The 14,507-nt window shown below is 39.5% G+C and overlaps 1 protein-coding gene and 1 long non-coding RNA gene across 2 annotated transcripts in view; both read left to right on the top strand.

The window, feature by feature from the left end:
• Positions 1–14,507, top strand: part of LOC310717519 (semaphorin-4E-like) — a 66,632-nt gene that overhangs the window by 24,971 nt on the left and 27,154 nt on the right. The window lies entirely within an intron of this gene.
• On the top strand, positions 8,592–12,807 carry LOC310717820. The gene is made up of 3 exons (XR_014530948.1): positions 8,592–8,661; positions 8,810–8,887; positions 12,714–12,807. It is a non-coding gene; the product is annotated as an uncharacterized lncRNA (long non-coding RNA).

Genomic DNA, 14,507 nt, shown 5'->3' with positions numbered 1-14,507 from the left:
ATGGACCATCAGGGTTTCACCTCATTTTTTCACTATACCTTCCCTTTTTGTAAAAAAAAAAAAAAAACGCTAAGCTTTTCATGCTAGCAACTGTAAGTGATCAGCAAGCTATATTAGAAGCAAACTTGCACAACACAGGGCAAAATATAATAACAATATAATAGCAAATAGGAAGTTATTTGGGTTTTTAGTTTTGCTTATCTGGAGATATTGTGATTTGTGGTGAGAGTAGGGAGCAGTTTGAGATGAGCCTAGATAGATGGGGTCTACGCTGAAGAGAAAGGGAATAAAAGTCAGTAGAATCCAAACAGAGTACAATATCTGGGGTCAACTGTGTAAAGTAATGTAGAGTGTGTTAGAGAAGTGAAGAGTGCAGTCAGGGTGAAGTGGGTGGAGAAGAGTGGCAGGAGTGATTTGTGATAGAAGAGTATCTGCAAGCGTGAAAGTGAACGTTTATAGGACTGTGGTGAGACCTGCTATGTTTTATAGTTTAGTGACAGTGGCATTGACAAAAAGACAGAAGGCGGAGCTGGATTGATGAGGATGGACAGAGGGATCGCACAGAGAGAGGCTAGATTGAGGTGGCCTGGTCATGTGCAGAGGAGGGACATGGGGTATATCAGTAAAAGAGTGCTGAGGATGGAGCCGTCAGGCAGGAGGAATAGAGGAAGGCCCAGGAGGAGGTTTACAGTATGCATGTAGTGAGGGAAGACATGCAGGTGGTTGGTTTAAAAGTGGCAGATGTGGTGGAGTGATATATGAAGACGAATGGTCCGCTGAAGCGACCATTAAAGGTAGCAGCCAAAAAAAAAAAAAAAGATTTTTTTTTCAATCCAGTTTGCAATTTCTTTAGCTTAGCTAAGATCTAAGCTAAAGTTAAATATCTTATTAGGAAGGTATAAGCTAGGCCAGAACATTATGCTATGAAATATGTGGAACTGCTCTTTTTTTTACACACGTCCATTTACCTCATTTGAAGAGAAAACTGTCACTAAATGTGTCTATTTAGAGAACTTTCATAATATTAGTGAAAAGCCAGTCATAGACAGTCGTGCCCTGTGCATCTTTTGTCACATTAAGAGCTGGAAAAGGTGGAGGAGTTCAGGTACCTGGGGTCAACAGTGCAAAGTAATGGAAAGTGTGTTAGAGAAGTAAAGAAAAGAGTGCAGGCAGGGTGGAGAAGAATGACAAGAGTGATTTGTGATAGTAGGGTATCTGCAAGAATGAAAGGGAAAGTTTATAGGACTGTGGTGAGACCTGTGATGTTGTATGGATTAGAGACAGTGGCATTGAGTAAAAGACAGGAGATGGAGCTGGAGGTGGCAGAGCTGAAGATGTTAAGGTTTTCGTTGGGAGTGACGAGGATGGACAAGATTAGAAATGAGTTTATTAGAGGGACAGCGCATGTAGGATGTTTTGGTGACAAGGTGAGGGAGGCGAGATTGAGAGGGTTTGGACGTTTGTGCAAAGGAGGGACATGAATTATATTGGTAGAATAATGCTGAGGATGGAGCCACCAGGTAGGAGGAAAAGAGAAGGGCCAAGGAGGAGGTTCATGGATGTGGTGAGGGAAGACATGCATGCAAGTAGTTGGTGTGAAAGAGGCAGATGTAGAGGACAGGGTGGTATGGAGACGGATGATCCGCTGTGGCGACCCCTGATGGGAGCAGCCGAAAAAAGAAGAAGAAGACTATAACATAAAATAACTGCATATCATTCATTAATGACATTCTTATTCTGTTTTATTCCAGTGCGCATCTGATTCATTTTATGACTGATGCTATTCTTCGAACATCAGCTTGAGCTTCAGTTTGATTCTGTTCTTGCTTCACCCTCTTTTTAACAACTGGTGCATATATTTTCTCAGGGTCTGCTGTATGCTGGTTCAGAGGAGGCTGTAGCACAGATGCCGTTTTGTTCGTGTAGCAAGTACACTTCCTGTACTGACTGTGTGCTGGCCAGAGACCCCTACTGTGGCTGGGACCTTGTCTCCAAAAGCTGCATTGCTATAAGCAACATTCATTCTGATAAACACAGGTACTGAGCATACATTATTCATATAATGTAATCTAGTGTTGTGGGGAATAGGACATGATGTGGTGATATGCTATAAAAAAAAAAAAAAAAAAAAAACACAAACCTGGAAACAATGAACTGGTGTGAAATGGTAACATAAATTTTGTCCTACAAAACTCTTACTCTTTACCACTGCAATTCGTCAATAATGGCATTTCTTTTTTTTTAATAAAGTCATTAATGATTTCTCCAGTTATGTAGTAATTACATTTCAGTAGTAAATTGTCAGCAGTTATAAACAGGCTTCTTAAAAAAAGAAAAAAGAAGTGAAAGTTTAACCTGTCATATCTATGCATGTAGGATTATACCACCCTTGTGTATTGCGGTTTTGGTCAGTTTTGACTCAGCTTCACACTCTAGACTGTCATGCTACTACTTCCATAATTGTTAAATTAACATGCTTCACCACATCAGTTATAAGATGCTTTTTTTTTTATTATTAATAAATATGAACAGTATTTTATTTAGTGACTAATTTAAACTTAAACTAACATGTCCACATTAATACACAACAGACACTAGCATTACTGCCAGTTGCTCTTATAGAAAATGAATCAATTAGAAACCTTCTGAATAAAGAACTTATCCAGAATCAAGTGTTTATTTAGAGCTGTGGTGTTAAATATTGTAATGACTGTACTAGAATCTATGTCTTGAGGTGGGATTTTCTGTTATGTTCTTGATTTTCTTTTCTCCTACAGGAAGGTAGTTCAGAGTCTGAAAAATGCTACACGTTGTCCTGCAGTCGGTATGTTAACAGATGGATTTTTATATCCACTAGGAAAGCTAGTACGGTTAAAATCTATTGTGACTTTGTCATTAAAACAATAAAAAAATTAGAAAAATTAAGATGACTGGATAAAGTTGTAGTTTTTTGTGTTACAGAGAACACCAAGATCATTAAGATCTTCTACCCGGGTCAAATGGTCAGTCTGCCATGCCAGCTGGGATCAAACCTGGCCCGAGTGCAGTGGCGTGTAAATGATCAACCAATTGAAAATGACAAAAAGTACCACATCCAACATGACAGCTTGCTCATTCTTAATGTCTCAGACACTGACAAGGGTAACTACAAATGCATCTGTGTAGAGTCCTTCAATGGTCAAGACTATGTCATCCAAACTACTACGTATGAGCTGAGGCCGGAAGAGTTTGTGGATCCCCAAACCCAGCAGGCGATAATGGAAATGCAGGACACTCTCTTGCCCCTGGTCATAATTCTAGCTCTGATATTACTGGCCATTATTACATGGAACTTATACAAAGGGCATTATAGTGTCCCAAAATGGTTTAAGAAAAATATCACTCAGTGGTCACTGCATATAAGAGACCAAATTAAGGAACCATCAGTAGCATTTAACAGCAATGACAACAAAATAAGTGGATTACCCAACGCTGGAGACCAGGATAACAACGACATAGTGTACTTCTCTTTCTTCTAAGTTTGTTATTTATTTACCTTATCTTACCTCAATCCATATCCTTGTTGAAATTGGTCTACTAAGAATGGACATCTTTGTTTCCACTCATTAAAGTCATTTATCTACGGTTGTCACTGCTCACCCTGTATGTCTTTTCAGAAATCAGACATCAAACCTCCAGATCTCACACTTGTGATCTCACAAATGTGTGCTGTTTAAACTTAAAGCTCACTGCAGGAGAATTACTACACCATTCTCATTGTATGTATTATTTTGAAATTAATTCTAATATTATGTGAACAGACACATCATTCTCAGTGTATGTGAAGTGTACAAAAATCTGAGTGAGTTTTTTAGATTAGTATAATAGAGAGACAAGAAAAAGCATGTTTAGAAAAGATTTTTTATGTTGCAAAAATAAAAGAAAATACTAAAAAATGGTTATTTGGAAACGATTAATACAAAAAAAATACACTCAGGACGATATTTTCATCTGCTCATCCATTTCTTTTAAATTCCTCTTGTTCTTTTGAGGCCTGGTGTAAAGATCAAGGTTTATTTACACATCATGCAATGCTCTCAATATCCTGCATTGTGAATCCAAAAAGAATTCATCCAAAAATAGTAATTTATACCTACGATGGTCAACGTTTGTCAATGTTGACCATCTTAGGTATAAATTACTATTTTTAGATTAATTCTTTTTTCATAATATTCACTCGTGTTTCTTTTAGATTTTAAAACAAAACTTCAGAGAAAAATCAAGGTTGCAATACTGCAGGGGCACATTTACTAACAATTTCACTTGATTTAAAATAATAATCAAATATCATAAAAACAACTAATCTTTCTTCTACGTGTACTCTGAGGTTGCTGTTTCTTAAAAATGATGGAAATAAAATAAAAAGGTACATCATGTACAGTATACATTAATGCATCATTATGCATTACATCATTAGTGGCATTTGAAACATTGCCAGACCTGATCATTTCAAATTACTCTTGGGTATATCTATGCATGTAGGATTATACCACCCTTGTGTATTGCGGTTTTGGTCAGTTTTGACTCAGCTTCACACTCTAGAGTATTCATGCCAAATGTGATGCTGTTTTTGTTAGGGAAGCGTCCAGTTAGCCTGCTTTCTTTAAGTATGCATGGCTCTTGTAGATTATAAACCTATGGATGATCATGGAGAAGTAGATGCCGAGTGTTTAAAGGCCCTGGCATGGAGAAGCTGATGCTGGATCTATGATGATCACAAATTGTTCTGTATTGTTGAAAGATTTATGACCAAACTTTTGATGTCACCCATATGAGGATGGGTTCCCCTTTGAGTCTGGTTCCTCTCAAGGTTTCCTCATATCATCTAAGGGAGTTTTTCCTTGCCACTGTCGCCACGGCTTGCTCATCAGGGACAAACGCACACCATTCACCTTCACTGTTGTTTTCTGTAAAGCTGCTTTGAGACAATGTCTGTTGTGAAAAGCGCTATACAAATAAACTTGACTTGACTTGACTTGGCTCTGATGGATGACCCTTGCATACAGCTGGATGCAGAACATCAAAATGGACTGACTGTGGCCTTAGCAGCCAGGACATGCCTGTAGTGTTCTTGGGGTCAGAGGGGCACATTTGCCCTCATACACAAAGAGTTGATTTGCATGAAAAAATGAAAATGCTATCTGTGATCCAGTGGCTTTGCCGAATTTTAACTTATTTTGTGGAGTTTCCACAATTCCTTCATTTGTAATAGCATTAAAGGATAGAACTGACTGAAATCTGTCAATGTGCACATTACAGTGTCCAATGTCCTTTGCCATGAGGTATCTGGGGAGTTCAATGGTATTACAGATCAACCAAGCACTTTGAATTTTGGAGTGGTTTTGCTTTTGTACAGTACAGTACCAAAACTGTACAGTAAAATGACTGGAACATTAATACAGTAATAATCAGGCATGCTGAATGAATTAAAAGGATGAGCAAGGGAAGGGAAAAATTATTAAGATTGAAGAAATGGTGCAAGTGTTAGAATGAAGTTTAATAATGGAGTGGTCTTATCATTAATGTTCTTAAAATGTATACAGTAAAATTACTTAGAAATAGATAGTCAGTGTTACTCTGAACAAGTATCAATTAAAAGAATGAGCAGACCTATAAAAAAAAAAGATTTTCATGAGTGTTTGAATTTTAACATTTTTTGTAATTTTCTCCAAAAGTATATACTAAAATTACTTGAAATGTAGACGATAATACTCAGTTTGTGGCTCTGAACAATTTGCCAGAATGTGTGAGCAAAAATAAGTGATAGAATGAACTTTTGCTGTTTGGGGTGATTTGACTTTACTTTGACTTTTTCCAAAACTATGCAGTAAAATGACTTAAAAATTAATACACTGATAGTCAGAGTCACTGAATAAAAAATTAAAAGAATGAGCAAACAAATGTTTTATGTGTAATTGAATATGGGCCATGATACAAGTACTACTATGTTAGTGTTTTGACTATTTTTAATGCATTTTGACAATGGGGTGATTTTGCCTTTAGTTTTTGCCAAAACTGTACAGTAAAATGACTTGAATGAATACAGTGATAGTCAGGGTCATGTTGGGTTAAATGTCATTTCGGGCAGTACTATTGTGGGTCTCCATGAACAGCAGTCCATTAAAAATACCATCAGGATAAAGTAAAAAACAAAACAAAACAAAAAAACGCCATTATGGCAGCAACTACAGTGGGTACGGAAAGTATTCAGACCCCCTTAAATTTTTCACTCTTTGTTATATTGCAGCCATTTGCTAAAATCATTTAGGTTCATTCTTCTTCCTCATGAATGTACACATAGCACCCCATACTGACAGAAAAACACAGAATTGTTGACATTGTTGCAGATTTATTAAAAAAGAAAATCTGAACTATCACATGGTCCTAAGTATTCATACCCTTTGCTCAGTATTCAGTAGAAGCCATTTGATCTAATACAGCCAGGAGTCTTTTTGGGAAAGATGCAACAAGTCTTTCACACCTGGATTTGGGGATCCTCTGCCATTCCTCCTTGCAGGTCCTCTCCAGTTCTGTCAGGCTGGATGGTAAAGGTTGGTGGACAGCCATTTTTAGGTCTCTCCAGAGATGCTCAATTGGGTTTAAGTCAGGGCTCTGGCTGGGCAATTCAAGAACAGTCACGGAGTTGTTGTGAAGCCACTCCTTCGTTATTTTAGCTGTGTGCTTAGGGTCATTGTCTTGTTGGAATGTAACCCTTCGGCCCAGTCTGAGGTCCAGAGCACTCTGGAGAAGGTTTTTGTCCAGGATATCCCTGTACTTGGCCGCATTCATCTTTCCCTCGATTGCAACCAGTCGTCCTGTCCCTGCAGCTGAAAAACACCCCCACATCATGATGCTGCCACCACCATGCTTCACTGTTGGGACTGTATTGGACAGGTGATGAGCAGTGCCTGGTTTTCTCCACACATACCGCTTAGAATTAAGGCCAAAAAGTTCTATTTTGGTCTCATCAGACCGGAGAATCTTATTTCTCACCATCTTGGAGTCCTTAGCAAACTCCATGCGGGCTTTCATGTGTCTTACACTGAGGAGAGGCTTCCGACGGGCCACTCTGCCATAAAGCCCCGACTGGTGGAGGGCTGCAGTGATGGTTGACTTTCTACAACTTTCTCCCATCTCCTGACTGCATCTCGGGAGCTCAGCCACATTGATCTTTGGGTTCTTCTTTACCTCTCTCACCAAGGCTCTTCTCCCCCGATAGCTCAGTTTGGCCGGACGGCCAGCTCTAGGAAGGGTTCTGGTCGTCCCAAACGTCTTCCATTTGAGGATTATGGAGGCCACTGTGCTCTTAGGAACCTTAGGTGCAGCAGAAATCTTTTTGTAACCTTGGCCAGATCTGTGCCTTGCCACAATTCTGTCTCTGAGCTCTTCAGGCAGTTCCTTTGACCTCATGATTTTTATTTGCTCTGACATGCATTGTGATCTGGAAGGTCTTATATAGACAGGTGTGTGGCTTTTCTAATCAAGTCCGATCAGTATAATCAAACACAGCTGGACTCAACTGAAGGTGTAGAACCATCTCAAGGATGATCAGAAGAAATGAAAAGCACCTGAGTTAAATATATGAGTGTCACAGCTAAGGGTCTGAATACTTAGGACCATGTGATATTTCAGTTTTTCTTTTTTAATAAATCTGCAACAATGTCAACAATTCTGTGTTTTTCTGTCAGTATGGGGTGCTATGTGTACATTCATGAGGAAGAAGAATGAACCTAAATGATTTTAGCAAATAGCTGCAATATAACAAAGTGTGAAAAATTTAAGGGGGTCTGAATACTTTCCGTACCCACTGTATATATCCATTTTGACTGCTCCCAGCAACCAAACTGTAAGTGCACAATTAGACATGCAGGTCAAAAGCTGTTTTGACCATTTTTTTTAAGCTGCGGCTGGCTTGACTGAAGTGGAAGGGGGGTAACATAATGTCAAAAAAACAAATCACATCAGAAAACATAGCAGATAACACTACAGCAAAAACTAATAAAGTAACATCAAGAAACCAATAATAGAACATGAATCATGAAATTGAATTGTGATATTGATCATGACAACGAGACACAACATAAAGAGGGAAATTAAATATATAAATAACTAATGAGGCACAGGTGGAAACATGAAGGATCGATTAGGGAGTAAGGTGTAGGGCAGTCCTCAAACCTTTTTTCTGTAAGGGCCACATAATTTATTTTTTAAGATGAATTGACCACCAGTATAATTGTGGATATTTATTTTATAATTTTACATTTATTTATTTTGCCACCTAATGCTAGATTAGTTTATGTTATTAGTTTAGTTTTTGTTATGCAGCAGACAGACAAATAATAATAACTAAGGGAAAATTTAGCTCGAAAGCCGAAATGTATTATCAAAAGCAGATGTGATATGAGTAAATCATTTAAAATAAATGTAAAAAAAATGTCTTTGGCATTGTTTAGAGGGCCGTTCTAACCCTGGTTTAGGGTGTAGGGAAAATGGGCTCACTAGCGGCATCTGGTGGCGAAAAAAAACAGACCGCTCCAGATCCGGACAGACAGCCTCATTGTACTCAGACCCAGTACAGGTAGTCGTCGACTTACGATCACGATTGGTTCAGACAGACCGGTCGTAAGTAGAGTAGGCTATATGTACAGTACTGTGAAATGATGTTATAAAGATCTTTAAGTAGTATTTGTTTATTTTATGCCATTTCTATCATCTCTACACCATTTTGATTCACGAATTATTTCTTTGTCTTTCAAAATCGCGGAGATAGTGCTACCGGAAACTGGTACGCACTGTCGTACGCCGCGGCTTGTGGTCGTAAAGTCGAATGGTCGTAAATTGACTACCTGTAGGTGAAATTGTGTCAAGAGCACCTGTTTTGCAAAGTGGCCACTAGGTGGGAGCAGTGTATGTTTTTAAAATAAAAAAAATCAAGTTAGCTTCCCAAATTTAAATTAGCTGTAAAAACTCTCAGGATCCTGTGAAAAACTGCATTTCCTTTCTATAGACCCAATCTCTTTAATAATTGTGTGAATTCTGACTTTATCTAGAAATGATTGTGATGTTTGTGAGAGTTTTAATAACGATTTTTAATTAAGCATGTTTAAACCCAGCCAATTAGGGGGGCACAAGCCAGTGCACTCTTAGTGCCGGTCCCAAGCCCGGGTAAATGGGGAGGGTTGCGTTAGGAAGGGCATCCAGCGTAAAACATGTGCCAAATCAAATATGCGGATCACAAATGAGAATTTCATACCGGATCGGTCGAGGCCCGGGTTAACAACGACCGCCACAGGTATCGTTAGCCGACAGGGTACCGGTGGAAATTGGGCTACTGTTGGCCGAAGGAGGAGAAGAAGAGGAGGAAGACGTCTACAGAGACGGCAGGAAAAGGAGCAGTGTAGGAGAGTAGAGGTTCGGGTTGGTACTTTAAATGTTGGTACTATGACAGGTAAAGGGAGAGAGATAGCTGATATGATGGAGAGGAGAAAGGTAGATATGCTGTGTGTTCAGGAGACCAAGTGGAAAGGGAGTAAGGCCAGGAACATTGGAGGTGGGTTTAAACTGTTTTATCATGGTGTGGATGGAAAGAGAAATGGTGTAGGGGTGATTCTGAAGGAAGAGTACAGTAAGAGTGTAGTGGAGGTGAAGAGAGTTTCTGATAGGGTGATGATCGTGAAGGTGGAAGTTGAAGGGATGATGATAAATGTCATCAGTGCCTATGCTCCACAAGTTGGCTGTGAGTTGGAGGAGAAGGAAAGATTCTGGAGTGAATTAGATGAAGTGGTAGATGGTGTACCTAGGAAAGAACGATTGGTGATTGGGGCAGACTTTAATGGGCATGTAGGTGAAGGGAACAGAGGTAATGAGAAGGTGATGGGTAGGTATGGTTTTAAGGAGAGGAATGTGGAAGTGCAGGAGAGCATTAGGGGAAAGAGGTTGGCAAAACAGAAGTGGGATCGACAGAGTGATGAGAAAAGTAGGCAGGAGTACAAGGAGATGCGGCAGCAGGTAAAAAGGGATGTGGCGAAAGCCAAGGAAAAGGCATATGAGGAGCTGTATAAGAGGTTGGACACTAAGGAAGGAGAAAAGGATTTATACCGATTGGCCAGGCAGAGGGACCGAGCTGGGAAGGATGTACTGCAAGTTAGAGCAATAAAGGATGGAGAGGGAAATGTGTTGACTAATGAGGAGAGTGTGTTGAGAAGATGGGGGGAGTATTTTGAGCAGCTGATGAATGAGGAAAATCAGAGAGAGAGAGAACGTTGGAGGATGTGGAGTTGGTGAAGCAGGATGTAGATAGGATTAGTAAGGAGGAAGTGAGAGCAGCGATTAAGAGGATGAAGAATGGAAAGTCAGTTGGACCAGATGACATACCGGTAGAAGCGTGGAGATGTTTAGGAGAGATGGCAGTGGAGTTTTTAACCAGATTGTTTAACAGGATTCTGGAAGGGGAGAGAATGCCTGAGGAATGGAGAAGGAGTGTGCTGGTACCGATCTTTAAGCATAAGGGAGATGTGCAGACCTGCAGTAACTACAGGGGAATTAAGTTGATCAGTCACACCATGAAGTTATGGGAAAGAGTAGTGGAAGCCAGGCTGAGAGAAGAGGTGACCATCTGTGAGCAACAGTATGGTTTCATGCCGAGGAAGAGCACCACAGATGCCTTATTTGCTTTGAGGATGTTGATGGAGAAGTATAGAGAAGGACAGAAGGAGCTGCGTTGTGTATTTGTGGATTTAGAGAAAGCGTACGACAGGGTGCCGAGAGAGGAGTTGTGGTATTGTATGAGGAAGTCAGGTGTGTCAGAGAAGTATGTGAGGGTGGTGCAGGACATGTATGAGGACAGTGTGACGGCAGTGAAGTGTGCAGTAGGTACGACAGACTGGTTCAGGGTGAAGGTTGGACTGCATCAAGGATCGGCCCTGAGCCCTTTCCTGTTTGCAGTGGTGATGGACAGGTTGACGGATGAGGTCAGACAGGAGTCTCCCTGGACTATGATGTTTGAAGATGATATTGTGATTTGTGGTGAGAGTAGAGAGCAGGTTGAGAAGAGCCTGGAGAGGTGGAGATATGCGCTTGAGAGAAGGGGAATATAAGTCAGTAGGAGTAAGACAGAGTACATGTGTGTGAATGAGAGGGAGGGCAGTGGAGTGATGCGGTTGCAGGGAGAAGAGGTGGAGAAGGTGGAGGAGTTCAGGTACCTGGGGTCAACAGTGCAAAGTAATGGAGAGTGTGTTAGAGAAGTAAAGAAAAGAGTGCAGGCAGGGTGGAGTGGGTGGAGAAGAGTGACAGGAGTGATTTGTGATAGTAGGGTATCTGCAAGAATGAAAGGGAAAGTTTATAGGACTGTGGTGAGACCTGCGATGTTGTATGGATTAGAGACAGTGGCATTGAGTAAAAGACAGGAGGTGGAGCTGGAGGTAGCAGAGCTGAAAATGTTAAGGTTTTCGTTGGGAGTGACGAGGATGGACAAGATTAGAAATGAGTTTATTAGAGGGACAGCACATGTAGGATGTTTTGGTGACAAGGTGAGGGAGGCGAGATTGAGATGGTTTGGACATGTGCAGAGAAGGGACATGAATTATATTGGTAGAAAAATGCTGAAGATGGAGCCACCAGGTAGGAGGAAAAGAGGAAGGCCAAGGAGGAGGTTCATGGATGTGGTGAGGGAAGACATGCAGGTAGTTGGTGTGAAAGAGGCAGATGTAGAGGACAGGGTGGTATGGAGACGGATGATCCGCTGTGGCGACCCCTAATGGGAGCAGCCAAAAGAAGAAGAAGAAGAATTAAGCATGTTTAAGTTAAAAGTAAACAAGTTTACAAAATGCACAAGTGCTGTGTAAATGATTGCAAGTCAGGCTGGTCTAAAATAAGCGTTTGTTGACCTTAGATAATATCTGATATGATATCAGACCAGATCTTCGCTTTGTTTGTTTGTTTAGTTTATTTTTGTCACTACAGTGCACCAAGCTTGCACTAATCTCAGGCTTCTGTAGTATTAACCAAAATGTGTTGTCAGTGTTTCACTATGAGGAAAAGCACTGTTTTGAAATGTTTGTGTGACAGGAGGAAGGAAAAAAGTGCCTCCTAGAGCAGTTAAACGCACCTGTTCATGTCAGAACTTGCAACTAGGGTTTTCTGTTCCACCCTTTCTTTAACACAATGTGGAAACAAGAAGTTCCTCCATTTCATACGACATTTGTATACGAGATGTATTCCTTTTGCTAAGCATTGAAGCATTTTTTCTAAGCATCAAAATGTAAAATCATGTTTTTAAAAGATGCACTGACCTGATTTTGTAAACCATTGTGTCTGTCTTTGCTTGAGGTTTCCTGCCAGGAAACATGGTTTTAAAACTCTTATATGCCTGTACTTATATTATATATCTTATATTTCTACTCTACTAAATATGCCAAGATGCAAAAACATATTCTGATATTGTGACAGGTTTTGTCCCTTCTTCTCAGCTTGGGCTCAGGCACGTTCAGAGCATCGTTTCAGTGCCATTAAAACACACCCTGCAGGGTTTGGCTCATTTCATGTTAAGGCCCTTTAAAGCAAATGAGGTAAAATTTTACATTGCACTGAAATTATGCTTCCTTTCAGGCATTATAAGAATCCTATTTATTTAGTTTGTTCCTTTGTTTGTTTCTTTGGCTCTGCAGACATTGCAGAAGTGAACATCATTCCAAAAGGCTCAACTGGACTGTCCTGTCCTTTACAACGAAGTGCCTTTACTTATAAAAGATGTATTCCTCTTCTGCCCAGGCAACTGGACTACCTGTGTGTTCTACTGAGTTTTTTCTCCTCAGACATGAGTATGGTTCAGTTCACACATGTTAACAGGTTTGCTTCAGACTACTGGTCAGAAGGTCATGATTTTGAGTCCAACACTACAAGTTGCCATTGCTGGGACATTGATCAAGGCCCTCAACCTCTTAAATGTTCAATTATTCTAAAATAAAATACATGTAATGGTGTCTGCTAAATGACATAAATGTAAAAGTAAATGTATGAATAACTATAATGAAGACTGCTAAAAGATAAATTATGTAAAAATTTGCAGGTAAGATTGGATGATAGTTTTGTAATAATTTATAAAAAAAAACAAAAAAACAAAAAAGTTTGTAGTCCTATTTGTATTATATCACATAAACTCTAATCCTAATACACAAATGTCGCAGTATTCTGCAGTGTGCGCCTTCAGGATACACGACATCCGGAAATTGTTCTCTGAAGGCAAATTCAAAACTCTGTACAATGACAATTCCATTACGAAATGGGTGACGTACAATGAAGCCTGATCCCCGTCCCGGAGCTGTGAGTACAACATGTCAATGATCATTTTCATACATTTTTTCTGCAGTAATATAAATTACTTTTTACAAATTAGTCTTAGGTACTAATTTAGTACATTCATGATTTTGTTACATTTCCTTTTTTATAAATAATACTGTAAAGGGATTTGCATGGAATATGGCATTTGAATTTTTATATATTTTATGTCCAAATATTTCCTGCAACAACTTGCATTTGTACTGTCTTTCTTTATATAAAATGTGTTTACTATCATGTATAATGCTATGCCGCGTAATCTTGCGTTTGTACTGCTTTCTCCTTATACAAAATATGTTTACTATTTTGTATACTGCTATGCTAAGTTTAATATGCAGATCGTCTAAGCTATTTTTGAAGTCTTCGGATCTGCCTGATAAAACTCTTCAGTTTATTAAAGACACTCCACTAATGGATTGGCAGTGAAGCCAGCTTCTGAGCAGGCCCCACCGGTAAAGAAAAGAGCTGCGTTTAAAAGTATAGTAGTGGTCAACACTACTGCTTTGAATGGGACCAGCCATTAGGTCATGTTTATTGGCACAGGTAATTATTTCATCTGCAGTTTACGTCATTTATCAAGATTTATAAATTGCATGGGCTACAATAGTCTAAGCAAAACTCCAGTCATAAGCATCCACAAATCAAATGTGTTTTTGTAACAGCAAGTGGTTCAGTGCTGAAAAATGGGAAGATGGTTATAATAGAGGAGGTGCTGCTCTTTAACCATAATGAGCCAGTGAAGATACTGCACCATTCCACCACCATGGTTAACCTCAAAACACTTTTACATTTGATGTTCTCTTGCCTGAAGCTTTAACAAACGTGTATAGGTTATACGTGTTTTTCACTTTTCCAGGAACTGGTTCTTGGTCAACCTGAGAATGGGTAATCAACATTTGTTTTAGGACCTAAATGTTGGTTAAAGCGGTTTAGTTGTCATGCTATGTCCTGTTTTTATGTTCATAATGGCAGGAAAGAGGAACGCTGTAGATATTGACAGTTGTATTGCAAATACAATTGCAAAGAAAGAAGCAGATTTTTCTATATATAAGTAGCATCTTTAACTCATCCTGCTTCAATCATGTAACAAACATCTTTGGCTATTGTTGTGTATGCTGACAGAAGAATAATAC

Source organism: Silurus aristotelis (assembly GCF_946808225.1).
Source record: "Silurus aristotelis genome assembly, chromosome: 22".
In the NCBI taxonomy this organism is placed as follows: Eukaryota; Metazoa; Chordata; class Actinopteri; order Siluriformes; family Siluridae; genus Silurus; species Silurus aristotelis.
Note: the sequence above shows the minus strand (reverse complement) of the source record. Positions and strands in the feature narration are given on the sequence as shown.